General features: G+C 46.5%; 1 long non-coding RNA gene across 3 annotated transcripts in view; it reads right to left on the reverse strand.

The window, feature by feature from the left end:
- Window positions 1-12,314, reverse strand: part of LOC137564165 (uncharacterized) — a 707,039-nt gene that overhangs the window by 336,223 nt on the left and 358,502 nt on the right. For all 3 annotated transcript variants that reach the window (XR_011030540.1, XR_011030539.1, XR_011030541.1), the window contains exon 4: window positions 5,235-5,294. This is a non-coding gene — a long non-coding RNA (uncharacterized lncRNA). The remainder of the gene's footprint in view (window positions 1-5,234; window positions 5,295-12,314) is intronic.

Consider the following 12,314-nt stretch of genomic DNA (forward strand, 5'->3'; position numbering starts at 1 on the left):
TATACTAGCTATACTGGGCACTATACTAGCTATACTGGGACACACTGGGGGGATCACGCGCCCAGCATTTCCTACCCCCAGCTTATATAAGGGTCAATCATTTTTTCCTGGTTTTTCAGGTAGAAGTTGGGGGGTCGGCTTATATGCGGGTCGGCTTGCTTGCGAGTATATACGGTCATTTCAACCTTACAGTTCCTCCTTAAGAACTCTCTACTCCTGGCAGCTCCCTCTCTGAATGGGTACCTGCTCAGAATTCAACAAGTGTACGACCCCAATGTATCACAGTGCAGCCAAGCCCATGCTTCGTCACCTCCATACCCTTTCCATTCCATGCCATTCCATCATCCTATACGGTCTCCACAGCAACAAAATGCATTGCTACCATCCTGGTAGCAATGGCTTGTATGTACTGTACTTTAAAACTTTGTGCATGTTAGAGGTTTTTCAGCTGAGGTGGTCGGTCCATATGCATAGTCTTATCCTTTCCCTTATCATTACTGATTCCGAATCTTAAAGGAAACCTGGAGCTTGTGCGACATTTAATGCAGGTGTTGTGTCTTGTTGTGAAGCACTGCCCATTCATATGAATGGGCAGTGCTAATACCTTTGTTTACTGCCGTTTTACGTGAACATTGCGTTCTGATATTGATTTTCCTCATCGTTTAAGGCAACCCTAAAAACAAAAGGTTGCTTCGAGGGTGATTTAGCACTGCACTCCCGTGTCCCCCTGCGGGGTGAACCATGCTGAAATGCACCGGAAGCCGCCGAAAGGCTGATGAGTGCTTCTCTGCACACTTGCAGAAAAGCATTCAAGCAAGGTATTTGTTGCTATGGCTAAACTTAATCCTACTCTCACACAGAACCCTCCCTCTACCATGACTAACCCCCCTGGTGGTGCCTAACCCTAGAACCTCCCTGGTGATGCCTAATGCTAAGACCCCCCCTGGTGGCGCCTAACCCTAAACCACCTCCCCTGACTAAGCCTTAACCATCCCTTTAACTCAGAGCCACGATTTGCAGCAAAGAAAGTAAATTTGGGAGACCCCGCCCCAAAGCCACGATTAGAGGCAAACAAGCTAAATTTCGGCACCCTGAGGCGCCCTATAGAATTGCAGGAGCCGGGGCAGGAGGATATGCAAACTGCAGCATTGCATAGAGGGCGCAGATGATTCTATCCAGCACCTCCGCCCAAATATACTGTAACTTGTTTGCTGCTAATCAGGGAGCCGAAATGTACCTTCTTTGCTGCATATGCGGCATTTATAATGGTAAATTTCGGAGCCCAGAGGTTCCTGATAGCGGGTGCTGCTATGCGCCCAAATTTCAGTCTTTTGCCACAAAATGCGGCTTTTATAGTAAGCGCCTATGGTGATCCCTTTTTTCCATAAAGGCTCCTGCGCCCTTTTTTCCTGAATAAGTGATTCCCACCTTTGGTATGTGAATTTTGTGTGGTCCTGATGTTAGTTTAAGGCACCTGAAAATAACTTTGTGCCCAAAACAAGCGTTGCACACCAGTATGTTTAGCTGAACAATCTTATCATTAATTGTTGCCGAATCCAGCGGCTTCCTGCAAAGCACTCCTTTTTACCTCAGTGGCTAAACTGTGCACACCACTGGTATACAGCAGAGATACAGCCTCGTAAATGCAGAGTCTTGGTATCGAGCTTGCTTCCATCTGTTTCAGGTTATTGACTATCATGAGTGCAAGTTATGGATTTCCATGTCTGCATATATGTGGGGTTTCAGGTGTTGTGTTTCAAAAACCACCCGGCAGCTTCCAGTAAACCACCGGGCCTTTTTAAAGAAAAAAGTGATTATTTGATCGCTTTATGTTTTTGGAAAACAATGTTGCACTGTAGTTCAAAGTCATTTTTTTGCTGAGTTATTGGTTCTTTTAATCCCATTGACTAAAATTGAAGTGACACTGAACACAGTCAGTTAAAAAGCATGCCGTCTGTTTTTGTTTCACATCACAGTACCAGGATATTTTGTGATAGACTATGGAATCTCATGAGGGACCAATTAGAAGAAAGCTTCTCCTCAACCTGTTCAAGGAATCCTCTTTGCTCTTCTCTCACCTCATTTGTTCATATCATATCCCCGGGTCTCTGAATTCACATGCGATTTTCTTCTTATAGGCATTACAAACACTAAAATAGTAGTTTCATCAAATCCTGTGACAATTGCAGCATACCACAAAATTACAGCAGTGGATAAAACAGATGATACTCTCCTCCTAAGGAAGGCTACCGCTCGTCTACATGTGTCAGTCACTCCCTCGTAGTCAAAGAGCCCTTTCACACCGGAGACTTTCATACTGCCACGTTATGGCGTGACATGACGGAAGTGACTTTTTGCTGCATCCCCGATGCAGGACCAGAACTACATTACGTTAGCTTCTGCGTCGGCCCAGAATTTGTTAGTCTATGGGGTCGCATAGATTTTTAAAAAGTTACCGACGCAACATCGTGGTACGCATGCGCGAAAGTGTGTGTGTTTCTGTTATGTTTTCCGCATACCCCGAAACAGGAAGTGACCACATGCGCGCATCACTTCCTGCTTTGCCCAATGCCAGATGGGGAATACCGCCACTGCTGCCAGTTTACAGTATGAAACCATCCTTAGCCTCACCCAGCATAGGGATTTTCCAGCATGCCAGGAAATAGTCTAAAAACCAGGATGATGAGACAAGCATCAGTGGGGCAGGGTCGAGTGAGCTTCGTTATTGCCATTGCACGACGTATTGTAAATGTTCACCACCGGCATTACCTGCTGGTTGCAAGTTCGACCTTAAAGGGAACCAGAGACGAAGCACCCTTGTGTATTTTACCATGTATATCAGTAAGAACATTAGAGAAAACACTTACCATGCTGTCTGTTTCAGCCTCACTGCTAAAAGTGTCTGTTATCAGCAGTCACAAGAATCCCAGACTGAGCAATTAAATCTGGCTTTGCTGGGAATGATTATTGCTGAGTCATTATAGCATAGCCACAAGGGGGCAGGCTTGGGCTTGAAATAACACCACAGAAGACAGACTTAGCTATAATCTTTCTGTAGCAAAGCTAGACGGAGCAGCCTGACTTCTCAGTCGGGGATTCTTATCAGAGGTAATAACAGTCAGATTACACAGAGAACAATGAAACAAAGGGCAGATTAGGTGTTTACTGTCATGTTCCCACTGATTTATAAGGTAAAATACAAGAGGGTGCTTCATCTCTGGTTCTCTTTAAAGTAGTATCCATCTCTTCAATGCACAGACCCAGGAATGCCATTTCAAGGCTGCACATCTGGGAGACAACATTTCCTTATTTCTAATTAGAGCCTTCAGAGATTCAGCTTTATGACTTTGGCCCGCTTCATGGATCCGTTGGTGAATCGGAATGGGTCCAATGTTAACCTTTAGATCTGTTCAGATTGGTCTGTTAGAACGGATCCGTTCTACACGATCTGCTGAATGGACCGCAAATTTCCTGCTGCACCAATTCTTCCAGATCGCTGAGCCCAGCGGAACGGAAACGGACGACCGGTTGAAGCGCTGCATTGGGGGCACTGAGAAAACGGAACGTTTCTTCACACTAGTGAAGAAATGGACCGTTCTAGCCAGCAAAATCCACTTTGGGGGTGGGGGTCTCTGGGACATATGGGGAAACGGAACGGAAACGAAGAGGCAACGTAGAGAAAACAAATCCATTTACCATTAATTGCTAGTGTGAACCAGGCCTCAAGCTATTGTTTTGAATAAAAAGAAGAGAAGAACAGAGCAGTAACAGTTACAAAAAAACTAAAACAATCAAAAAAAGCAGTATGAAAGAGAAAGATAAGACCACGAATCGCACAATTCCTAAGAAATGGAGAAGGGTATATATCTGTATATCTGACAGTTAATGCATTTACCACATTTACATGTATACTTTTTCCTTTGAAACTTTAACCTCTTGACGACCAGCTAACGCCGATTGGCATAAACTAGTCGACTGCGGGTTACCATGGAAACGGCCGCTCGATCGAGTTCACGGATGGTGTCTCCGTGAACAGCCGGAGGGCCGCCGATCGCGGCTCGCCGGCAAAATGTAAACAGGCGGGGAAGAAATCCCCGCTGTTTACATCATACGGCGCTGCTGCGCAGCAGCGCCGTAAGGCAGATCGGCGATCCCCGGCCTCTGATTGGCCAGGGATCGCCGGCATATGATAGGCTGAAGCCTATGCTTCAATGCGCAGGACGGAAATCCGTCCTGCGCAGCTCACAGGGGGAAGGAGCGGGCAAGACGGCGGAGAACGCTGCGGAGGGCGGCTTTGAAGAGCCCCTCCCCCCCCGCTAAGCAAATGCAGCCGGCGGCGATCAGACCCCCCCAGCAGGACATCCCCCTAGTGGGGAAAAAAGGGGGGTAGTCTGATCGCCCTGCTGCACTCCTGATCGGTGCTGCGGGCTGTAGAGCCCACGCAGCACCGATCAGTGAAAAAAACCCTGGTCGGCAAGTGGTTAAAATCTATATTCTCAAAAACTAGGTCTTTTTGAAAAAAAAAATTCTTCTTAACATATCTGGCAAATTTGGTGTTTCTAGCAAGTAAGGAGGCTTTGCTATTAACCGCTAAAGTCGGCGGGTTTTGGCAGGTTTTGAATCACAAATACTTTTGTCATTTGGAACCTTAAAAATCGATTTTCTCACTGATCACCTTTATAATCCATGCAATTTTGGTGATTGTAGCATGTATGGGGGCTGTGCTATTAACGATAAAGTAAAATCTGTGATCACTAAATGTTTATGTAATCATGGTAATGGTTAAAATCCAAATCGAATTTGGAGCTCCAATTCAAATCCGGATCACTATCACAGCGTATCCGGATTTTGATTCTGCCGTGGCTGGATTTACTCGAATTCGTGATTGGGAGTATCCGAGCATCGCTGAAGAACACCTTTCCTTCTTATATGCTCTTTAGGACTGGGGGAGCAGGGGGTGCATGTGGTACTGAGTTATGGTATGATCTGATATTGCCTATAAGGTTGGTTACTCTCTGTAGTTCATATTGAAGTTTCTAGAATATGCAAATTGTATTTTGTTTATGATATGTCTTTATTATATTCTTGTCTAGAATATGTTAGCACTGTTGTAAACGCGGAGATATTAATGCTGAGCAGTGACGATATCTTGAACTGTTTGTTGAATATTTTGTTCAATTTTCGCACTAAACTTTTAGTAAAAGAAAGAGAAATATAAACAAAGGGTTACTTACGTTTCAGCCTGCCTGGTCTAACTTCAGCCAGCATCCAGATTCATTCAAGTTAAACAGAAACTGTAATGACAAAAAGCAGAAGATAATCAATTATTCAGGATACCCTCTGTAACCTTAATTTTCCTGGTTTCAGCATCAGAAATGCTATCTACAGTATCTCACAAAAGTGAGTACACCCCACTTATTCCAAGATGATTCCACCATGATAATGACCCCAGCCGCACCTCCAAGACAACCACTGCACTGCTAAAGAAACTGAGGGTGAAGGTGCTGGACTGGCCAAGCATGTCTACAGACCTGAACCCTATTGAGCATCTGTGGGACTTCCTGAAACGGAAGATGGAGTAGCGCAAGGTCTCTAACATCCACCCTTCTGCTACATGTACGGTCCAAGATGAGACAAGGCGATGGGATCTACTGCAGCGTTTACACGAATGATGCATAAAGCAGTCTCCATTGTTTGAAAAACGCTTCCATTTATTTTGATGGGACACAGAGCATGCCACCGGCCTGTACCCTATGGATATCAGTTGACTGGGCAATTTACATTCCCGTGACAAGTACACTATGTATAGATCTTGGGCTAAGAGACAAAGGCCTCAATTCACTAAACTTATCTCCTGTCTTTAATATATCTTATAGAGTTGTTACCATGGTGATAAGGCATGTAGTATTCAGGAAACATTTTACCTCAGGCAAGCCTAAAGTTAACTCTTCTGTCTTTAAATTAACTCTCCAATCCTTAAAATAACTCCAGAGTTAAAGACAGGCTGTTAATTAGCTGCATGTGAAAATAACTACAGAGGAGGTAAATTAACTACAGGAGAGATAACTTAAGGAATGAAGAGGTAAGATAACTCTCTCACGTGTGGAGGTAAGTTTTCTCTTGCCCTATTATCTCTAGCATGATCTTAGTGAATTGAGGCCATTGTCAGAGGGTGGAGAAACACAGGAAAGTTAATAGTGAACACATCAAGTACAACCTGGGCCCCCTCTGCTCCAGGCCCCATAGCAGTTGCTTTGGCTGCTATGGCTATTGCTACGCCCCTGATGGGACGGCACATTTACACCCTTATACAAGCTATACGCTGACAACGTTGCATCAAAGCATCATATCTTCAGTCTTGTCCCATGCAAAGATATAATAAAATATTTGTAAAAATGTGAGTGATGTATTCACTTTTGTGAGATACTGTATATATTGCTGTATGTATGTGTGTAACCCCTTCTACCCAGTGATGTTCAAAGTAAATGAAAGCAATGACTATAAATGCTACACAGTCTGAATGTCCCCTCACTCTATGATACCCAGAGCTTTAAAGGGCACATATGCAGCTTTCAGCAATTTTTCAAAGCAAATTAGAAGCAAGAGGTAAGGGACATGCACAAATGATACTCAAGAACTAATATAACTAGGGGGGGTTCTTATTTGATGCCAAGGGGTGACAGAGACCTCTAACCTCCACCTGTATCAGGGACAAACCTAGGATTTTCAAGGGGGGGATTCCTGAAAGGTCTCCCTCAGCCACACACAATACAATATAATAATATGGTAGGACATCATGCTGGGTACACACAATGCAATTTCCCGTCTGACTGACAAGATCTGACAATTATTTCCTAAAGGTCCAATCTGCTCCCAGTCGACAACGGGATTGTTCAGGAGTAGTTTGGATACAGATAATATTGAGGACAGCTGACATTGGTATTGAAGGGGAAAGTGGAGCATTCACACAGCAGGGCACAGGGCTGTGCTCAGACCTGACTTTGTTTAGTTCCCCAGAGCTGCTCCATGCTCTGTACACACACTGCTGCTTCATGCTCTGCACACACGCTGCTGCTGCATGCTCTGTACACACATAGCTGCTCCATGCTCTGTACACACACTGCTGCTCCATGCTCTGTACACACGCTGCTGCTCCATGCTCTGCACACACGCTGCTGCTCCATGCTCTGTACACACGCTGCTGCTCCATGCTCTGCACACACGCTGCTGCTCCATGCTCTGCACACACGCTGCTGCTTCATGCTCTGCACACACGCTGCTGCTCCATGCTCTGTACGCACATAGCTGCTCCATGCTCTGTATGCACGCTGCTGCTGCATGCTCTGCACACACGCTGCTGCTGCATGCTCTGTACACACATAGCTGCTCCATGCTCTGTACGCACTCTGCTGCTTCATGCTCTGTACACACGCTGCTGCTCCATGCTCTGCACACACGCTGCTGCTCCATGCTCTGCACACACGCTGCTGCTTCATGCTCTGCACACACGCTGCTGCTCCATGCTCTGTACGCACATAGCTGCTCCATGCTCTGTATGCACGCTGCTGCTGCATGCTCTGCACACACGCTGCTGCTGCATGCTCTGTACACACATAGCTGCTCCATGCTCTGTACGCACTCTGCTGCTTCATGCTCTGTACACACGGTGCTGCTGCATGCTCTGTGCACACTGCTGCTCCGTGCTCTGCACACACGCTGCTGCTCCATGCTCTGTACACACATAGCTGCTCCATGCTCTGTATGCACGCTGCTGCTCCATGCTCTGCACACACGCTGCTGCTGCATGCTCTGTACACACATAGCTGCTCCATGCTCTGTACGCACTCTGCTGCTTCATGCTCTGTACACACGGTGCTGCTGCATGCTCTGTGCACACTGCTGCTCCATGCTCTGCACACACGCTGCTGCTGCATGCTCTGCACACACATAGCTGCTTCGTGCTCTGTTTGCACGCTGCTGCTTTGTGCTCTGTACACACGCTGCTGCTCCGTGCTCTGCACACACGCTGCTGCTGCGTGCTCTGCACACACGCTGCTGCTGCGTGCTCTGCACGCACATAGCTGCTCCATGCTCTGTACGCACGCTGCTGCTCCATGCGCTGTACACACGCTGCTGCTCCATGCTCTGTACACACACTGCTGTTCAATGCTCTGTACACACACTGCTGCTCCATGCCCTGTACGCACGCTGCTGCTCCATGCCCTGTACTCACGCTGTTGCTCCATGCCCTGTACGCACGTTGCTGCTCCATGCCCTGTACGCACGCTGCTGCTCCATGCCCTGTACGAACGCTGCTGCTCCATGCCCTGTACGCACGCTGCTTCTCCATGCTCCGTACACACGCTGCTGCTCCTTGCTCCGTACACACGCTGCTGCTCCACGCTCTGTGCAAACGCTGCTGCTACTTGCACACGCTGCTGCTCCACGCTCTGGGCACACGCTGCTGCGCCACGCTCTGTACACACGCTGCTGCGCCATGCTCTGTACACACGCTGCTGCTCCACGCTCTGTACACACGCTGCTGCGCCATGCTCTGTACACACGCTGCTGCTCCATGCTCTGTACACACGCTGCTGCTCCATGCTCTGTACACACGCTGCTGCTCCATGCTCTGTACACACGCTGCTGCTCCTTGTTCTGTATACACACGCTGCTGCTCCATCACAGTCAACTGTAGCAGGGAGAGAAAGGGAGCAGTGCTGTGAGCTGCAGGATGCCTGCATATATTCTGGTGTCTCTTGTGCCTGTCCCCAGACCCTGCCCCGGCCCTGGTCTGAGGGGGGATTCCAGGCAGCTGTAATCCCCCCCTGCGTTTGTCTATGTGTATCTTGAATATGACCTTTCAGCAGACTGAACCTAATAGCAGCCCTGCAAGCCTTGTGTCGAATTAAATATGGTAAGGCGTCTTCAAAAAGCATATGCTATTTAGCTGCCTAATGCAGCTGTGCAGAGTGGCGCAGGGAGTTTCTCTATAGTTACCTGTTCCAGGAGGCTGGATCGGATTCTACTCTTCATCCATCCGTGGCACTGCACTCCCACTATCCTCTTCAGAGTTCCGATCACATGATATCCCTTGATCCATGGTGTCAGTGGTGCAGCGCCACCCGGTGGTGGAAGAGACTCTAGACTCTTCCATTACCACTCTTCCACCACCGGGCAGCACTGCACCATTGACACCATCCCCTGGGTTACAATCACGTCATATTATGTAAGCACAGTCCATCAGCACACCAGTCATAACAGAGCTTAATCATTAAAAAAGATTTTATAAATACATGCTTCCTCCAGCCCCATACGCTCCGATCGCTCCCCACAGCTTCGGTACTGGGTCCTGTCACGTTCTTCAGTCGGAGCCAGTCTGACGTAAGAGAAGTGCGCTCTTTGCATATGTCTCCAGCAGCTGCTGGAGAGATACTTAGAGGGCGCACTTCTCTTATGCCAGACTGACGGAAGTGCGGGGACCCGGTTCCTGAAGCTGCGGGCAGCAGAGGACGGCAGTGTGGGAGCGATCGGAGCGGATGGGGCTGGAGGAAGCCCCAGGTATGTATATAACCTTATTTATAAAGCTCTGATACACTTTAAGAGGTCGCTGTAGAGCCATACAACTTAGCACACATATGAATCCCTCCCCTTTTCTGCCCACCAACAGAGAATTCTGTTGGTGAGCTCTGATCACTGATATGTTTATTTATTTTTTTGTTTATTTATTTGTTCTTTTATTTTTTAATAAATTTGTCTATTTTTTATTACTTTTTTTCCCCCTCCCTTTCTCCCCCTGACAGCCAATACCAGCGATCAGCTCTCATAGGCATCAGCCTATGAGAGCCGATCGCTCTCTGAGCCTCCCCAGGGGACAGCCGAGCGACGCGGCTTTCCGCAGTACAGTGCTGCCGTAGATCGCAGCACTGTACAATGTAAATAGACGTTTCACCGTCTAACAGTCTGTTAGCGGCGATCACCACTGGTAGGCTGATGACGGAGCGAAGCTCTGTCACTCAAGCGGGGATGTGCACGCATCGACGTGGGCGATCCCCAGTAAAACACCAATTGCCGTTGCATGGTCCCGCGACTGCCAATTGTCATTAGGCGGTTCAGAGGTTAAAGGCTGCCAAATGTATTTCTTTTTAAGCAATACCAGTTGCCTGCCAGTCCTGCTGATTCTCTAACCCTGAACAAGCTTGCAGCATATCAAGTGTTTCTGACATTATTGTCAGATCTGACAAGAATAACTGCATGCTTGTTTTTGGTGTGATTCAGACACTACTGCAGCCAAATAGACCAGCAGGGCTGCTAGGCAACTGGCATTGTTAAAAAGGAAATAAATATGGCAGCCTTCATATTCTTCTCACTTTAGTTGTCCTTTAAGGCCTGATTCAACAATTCTTTATGGAGTTTATGTGCTTTAAAGCGATATTGTCACCATAAAAATCAAATTTCAAAAGCAACTGGTCTGAGTGTATTAAGTGATAAAGATGCTAATCCTGCATTCAAAACTTTTTCTGCTCTTATGGTTTGGAGTTATCACATACTTTAGGAGCACTGGCTCTAGTGCCAAACAGTGCCAAAGAGTTGAATTCTGAGAGGTCTTTTGAATGCTGGGAGTTATTTTTATCTATAATATATTCCTCCTCTTCCATTTATTTCCCTGCCTAGCTGATCACTTGTGTTTACAAGCAAGGCTGAGGTGACTCAGTGATTGGATGTGTAAATAAAAAAAAGACTCTGGGAGGAGGGGAGCTAATGAATACACAATGAGCAAGAGAAGTGAGGGGGGAAAACAAGAGTCAGGGAGGATATGATGTCAGCATTAGCTTGGCAAGATGGCCACTGCCTAGAATAGGATTTTCTGCTTTTCCTTTGTAAAATTCACCGGAATCCGTACGTGGATAGCTCAATACATCTGTTATGTAAGTAGAAGTAGTATTTATCTACTTATATATGTGTTTTTTATTACAAGGTTAGCATGGGTGTCGCTTGTTCTTTAAGAGAGTGGAGTGTGGAATTCTCATGTGAGTTAATTAACCAAGCTTGTCTGTGTTGTGTTCCTACATTTCCTTTAGGGGAAGAGCACAGGGCTGGCAAAGTGACACCATCCAGTGTGACAGATGGCCTTTAGGAAGAGATGAGCTTGTAAAGAGAGCTGTTCTGTCTCTCACCTGATGCAGTGTGTCATTGCTATCCAGCTATAATAAGCCCATCAGTATGCCAGGACAAAGAGGGACCATGATGTCATTATTTCAGGGGAATGACAGACAGCAGATCAACAGATGAAAAGAAGAAAACATGAATAAAAAGGCATTCTGCGTTGCATCATATTGCTTTAAAACAAAACAAAACTGCCCTGTTATCTTTTATTGCGACTTTTATCGCAACTTTTTTCTTCTAATTTTAACATCGATTTTCTTAAAAATTACAGGATCTTTTTGAAAAAAAAGTTTTCCTCTTGTTCCCACTGCCCTCCTTAACATACCCAGCAAGGTGTATTGCATACAGACGTATAGCACAACACAGTGACATAGTGGTTAGCGCTGTAGCCTGGCAGCGCTGGGTCCCTGGTTCGTATGCGAGCCAGGGCACTATCTGTATGGAGTTTGTATGTTCTCCCTGTGTTTGCGTGGGTTTCCTCAAGGTACTCCGGTTTCCTCCCACATACCAAAACATAGAGATAAGTTAATTGGCTTTACCCTAAATTGGGCCTTGACTACAGTACATGCACTACATGATACATACATAGACATACAGTATGACTATGGTAGGGGGGATTCACTTGTGAGCCTCTCTAAGACCCGTTTCATATTAGCGTTGTTTTATGGAACCGGACATATGGATCAGGCCAGCTGGATCCGGTGAAAACGGTCCGTTTTACAGCCAGGGTGTTGTAAAACGTCCGTTTTCATTGGCTCCTATATGCTGCAAAACCTTTCCGGTTCCGTTCCGCTGAGCGAAATGGTCCGGAAAATTGGGTCCTGCAGCATTTTTTCGTCCGTTCAGCGGAACGGACCACGGATCCGTATGGCCGGTTCCGTTGCCAAACGCTAATGTGAACCGGGCCTTAGGGACAGTTACGTGACAAGACAATGTACTCTGTACAGCGCAGCGGAAGATGTCGGCGATATATAAATAATAATAACAATTGAACCTTAGGGAGTTGGGACAAACAAATGTTTAGTAAAAATTTACTAAAAGCGTTAATAGAATGTGTTTAATTTTACATAGAAAACGTATCAATGCCATTGCGCTGCGTCAGCAGCTCCCTAGATAACTAATTGCAAAAGATATGACTAAGCAAACAC

Source organism: Hyperolius riggenbachi, chromosome 3, assembly GCF_040937935.1.
Source record: "Hyperolius riggenbachi isolate aHypRig1 chromosome 3, aHypRig1.pri, whole genome shotgun sequence".
In the NCBI taxonomy this organism is placed as follows: Eukaryota; Metazoa; Chordata; class Amphibia; order Anura; family Hyperoliidae; genus Hyperolius; species Hyperolius riggenbachi.